The sequence below is a fragment of the Cygnus olor genome, chromosome 3, assembly GCF_009769625.2.
Source record: "Cygnus olor isolate bCygOlo1 chromosome 3, bCygOlo1.pri.v2, whole genome shotgun sequence".
Lineage (NCBI taxonomy): Eukaryota > Metazoa > Chordata > Aves > Anseriformes > Anatidae > Cygnus > Cygnus olor.
This window is the reverse complement of record NC_049171.1, coordinates 85,171,077-85,175,804: the sequence shown is the minus strand read 5'-3', so window position 1 is coordinate 85,175,804 and position 4,728 is coordinate 85,171,077.

The following is a 4,728-nucleotide window of genomic DNA, read 5'->3' as shown; positions in this document are numbered from 1 at the left end:
TAGTCTGATTTAAACTTATTGCTTTGTGTTCTGTATGTGGCTGCTTGTCATTAACATCCTTTATCCTCAGTTCTTAGGCTTGATAATTCAGCCATTCCGTAAAATACTTTAGAATGTATTTGATATTCAACATTTGTTATGACTACTTCATTTACAGATTTTTTATCTTAAACCTGCACTATGAGTTCAGCTGTGCAAAAGGTTTTTAAAATTCTTTTGTATATTTTAATTTTGGTTTACAGTATTATCTATAAAATATCTTTTAGTGTGTGATACACATTTGTATCAAATGCTTTCAATGATTCTTATGCTCAGTTTGGTTATTGAAGGGGAATGGATGCAGTATTTTTGTTTGAAGTGACTTAAAACTGAAAACAAACAGCTTGAAATGATGATTCTTAAGAGTATCTATGAAGCATCCATAGTCCACAGAGGCCATACAGTGCTATGCTCAAGCAATTAGTCCTTAAAGATTTAATTGAGAGGGGAAGGTAAGGCTTCTCTCTTGGGTCCTGTCCCTGTACCCCAATCTCCCCTCCCCACCCTTTTTTGTGTTTATAATTCTTTGACTGGGGGTTGAATTGTTTCATGTTCTTCAAACATCATCTCATCTTAGGAGTTCTTGAACTTTCTTCCTGCCAAAATAGTGGTGTGGTTGTCTGAGCTATTATCATTCCCAAAACGTCCTTTCATTGTAATAAGAAATGCTGAATAGAATGGCAGTACTGGCTGATTATCTAAATGGAGATTTCATTCCCTGATATTTGACCTGTTGTCAAGCAACCTCCTGTTACATTCAGCTTTTCTGGGTAGCAGAGGGGAATTTCAGAATTCAATTTAGATAATCTTTGAAAGCTGTGGGAATTGCTGCATACATCATCTTCACCTGAAAGCATACCCAACATTTTGGTTTTCTTCTGTTTAAAAACAAAAAAACCCCAAACCAGTCCTTTCAAGAGCCTTTGTTACAAAGAGGGCCTGCTTACACCACTTCTGTCTTCCCTGTCGCAGTTGGCCACCGTTTTAATAGCAAGAGGTGAACACTGCTTACAGAATGAACTACTCGGCAGATCTTCAGAATCTATCACGAATGCCAAACTTCCTTGCATGTTCTTTCTTTTACTTGCCTTATTGCTCGGTCTTGTTCTCGAAAATTCCCAGCAGCAGACAGGAAAAACAACTTTCAGATTGTTTTTGACAGACCAGCAGGAAGGCTGTGCAAGTAAAACTGAGTTGGTAGCCAGTCTTTATTAATACTCGTCTGACTGTGCCTTATTAACAATGATTTGGTGATGAAAGTTATTTTTTTTAATCTTTGGTGGATACAAGTTTAATTAGGACTCAGATTTCTTTCACTCTTAATGCTGAATGCTTAACTTTATTACTGAAGCACACAGTTAATTGGAAGAGTTAAATGTATGCTTTCTCCCTAAGGTAAACATAGTAATAGCTTCTGAATACGAATATCTAAGGTGCATCTTAGTTCTCTAAGAGCCTGTTAATAAGAACAAAACATAACTGGAAGAGCTTCAAGGAAAACGGTCAGCCACTTCGCTCAGTGCAATGTTATGAAATATCTTACAGTGAAAGCACTTCACATGTAAACTGTGTAACGTATTTCAAAATAAAGTTTCTAATTAAAATGGGAATTTCTGTGCCTACTAATAATACCAGCAATGACAGTTCAGAAGCCCACTCGAGAAAGTTGAAGTGTTGTGATACCTGCTCAAACTTCAGGATTTTTTTTTTGGTAAAAACTCTGAAAGCAGAATATATCTGGTTTCAGAGAACTCAGTTTTGGGGATCTTGACTCTTTGGTGGGGTTGGAGGGAGTTGACTTCAGCATTCAGTTTCCAGGTGTCTCAGTTTAAAATGTCAGAAGGAGAAACAACTTAGAATAACAAGCTTCTGAAAAGATCTTCACTGAAGACTCCAGTTTCCACTGAAGACTCCAGTTTCCACTGTTGTCTTTACTACAGATTTTGTTTTCACTCAAATCCACATTTGAATGTAGCTTTTTGGAATGAACAGTATCTGCCTTACACAACAGTGAATCTTCACAGTTCTGTTCACTTCTGTGGAGGCTTTTTCTGTGCATAGGATTACTGGGAATTGACCCTGCTGGTGGTGTGATGAATCCATCCAGGAGAGTGATTGTTTTCAAATTCTGGCATTTTAGAAAAATGTTCAATATGTGAAGATGTTGATCAAAATATGTTTTTTTCCTGTTCTCATGTTATTTACAAAAGGGCTTCCTGGAGTGTTTTTTTTAATTTTGTCTTTATAAAAGGTGTTTTTAAAACAATTCTTCAGCTTCCCTGGCCTAGGTTTTAGCTCAGCAGAAGCATGAGGAAGTGTCAGCATGGGCACAATGGGCAGTAAAGGCATCAGGGACTCGTTTGTTTGACGTTTGCACATGCAGCCCCACAGTACTTCAGCACTTTGTTTCAGCGGTTGGTGCTGGATTGATTGTCTTCCCCCGTTCCCGCCCCCCCCCCCCCCCATTTAATGGCTTTGTTCCCTCCTGTTATTCTCTAAAAAAAAAAAAAAAAAATCCTCCCCTGCATGAAGGGAAGCTGTGCTTTCCAATGACATCACATTATTATTTGCAGTTGTTAGTTTCTCGGGTTGAATTCAGTGTGCTAACTAGCATCTGATCTTTTCTCAAAAAATTGTCCAAAGTAGTATGTTCATGGTGAAATAGCTGAAGTTGCTTGTCTAGTGACCTTTTGCCTTCCTACCTCTGTGAGAAACTTTCTGAAGTTGAGCCTGAATCTAGCCTATGAGAAGATCTCTGTTGTGATGAAAAACTGAATTTCGGGATCCAGTTCAGTGCACCTCAAAGATGTGAGATGTTTTGGGTTTGGGCGTGCAGTGCAGCCAGGTAGTCTAATCAATAGATGGTTGTAAAACCCTGTGGCTTGGAATTGGACAGTAGTGATGAGCTGGCTGTAGACTTTTTGTACTGCAAAATGTAATGCAAAATCTATTACCTCTATTCTAACTCCTTAGAACTTTTTTCTTTCAAGGTTGTGGGGTTTTGGTGTCTCTTTTTTGTTTCCTCTAGTTTGATTTTATCCAATTCTGGAAACAACTTGTCTCTGCATACTGCAGACAACTTCCAGATGCCTGGTGTCATTTGGGGTTATCTTATTCCAGCATAAGCTGTGAACTTAGCATTTGCTTCTTCCTGTCATTTCTGGGTGCCTGTTCAGTCTGAGTGCTCCCTGATGCAAGGTTTGAGATCCCTCTCCTGTTAGTTCCACCTCCAGGAATGAAAATGATATGGTGGTGATATTGCTAAATTTAGATGCAATTATCAGCTAGCTTGCTTGCTTTTTTTTTTTTAGAGACTTTGATCTTTTTGAGGAGAGCAGAGAAAGATGAGGAGAATAGGCTTCGGTGGGAAGAAAATGGTTGCAGTTTGTCTTTAATATCAGCTGGTTTACTGTCCTGTGCAGCAGCAGGCGTGCTGCAATATTGCCCACCCTGTTGCCCTGGTGGGCAGTCCTTCAGTGCTGCTTCAAAGAGGAGAAGAAGCATTGGATTCAACAAATTGAAGCTCAAAGGTGAGAATCCTACACCGATACCTTCAAATTACAGGTAAGTAAAGGTGCATGGGCCTTTGTGCAAAGGTGACTGATGGACGTTACCCCGCAACACCCAAGTTTCTAAGTTGATGTGGCTGTGTATGGTAGATCTAAGAGATGAAAATAACCATTTTGGCCATTGCCATTGGTGGTAAATATATATTCCCAACAAACAATTCCATATACACTTTTCAAAGCTTGTGAAAGCAAAATTACATAATTACTCTGTTCAAACAAATTAAAATCCCTATCTCACTTCCTGTATTTAAATCCCACTGCAAAAAAAAAGACCCAGGGCCACAAATCTGTGAGCAAAGCCAGCAGTGCAACTTCAGGCTTCACTGGTACAGTATCTGCTCTGCATATGGCAAAGACCTAAATGAAAAGAGAAATATAACAGTGTTAATATTAAAATAGGAACTCTCCCACCCTTAACTTCTTGGATTTTCTCTGTGGCAAATTGTAAAGCAATGACAAAACAGTACTCTTGCATCAAGTCTCTGCTTGGGTAAAAAATTCAGATTGCATTCTTTTTTTTTTTTCTCTGCTGATCTCTGGGGCACATCCGTGAGGGCAGGCCCTGGGATGTGTTGGCTGATGCTCAACTGCTGACTCAATTACTTTCCATTTATCTCCAGAAATTGTTACAAAGGTCTGGACGGTAAGCCTCTAAGCTCAGCTGGGGTGAATTGCTGTTGAGTTCCGGTGTCTTTTTTAATGCTACATTTTTTCTTTATTTTTTTTCCCTTTATGATCACGATTGAAGGAGACAATCCTGTCAGTAAGATGTCTGCTGTAAATGGATGGCTGGGAAATGCCAGTTGGTGTCATGATACATTCAGGGAGAAATGATGCTTTCTGCACTGGCAAAAATGCTGTCAGTTTGGGGGCTAAGAGCTGATAGTACTGCTTTCACCCAGTTCTGGAATAAATGATCTTGGTTATTGCATATGAGCACCTAGCGCTGGTAGTGTTTAGCATTTGTCCATCAGGAAACTTACTGTGGAGGCAGAGCAACACAATGCACCACCTGCGTGTGTCTCATGCATTTCCAAGCCCATCCACTGTCCAAAACGCTGAGGTTGTGTGGAAAAAGAATTCCAGTAAAGTGGATAACACGGATTGCAGCAGACACAAA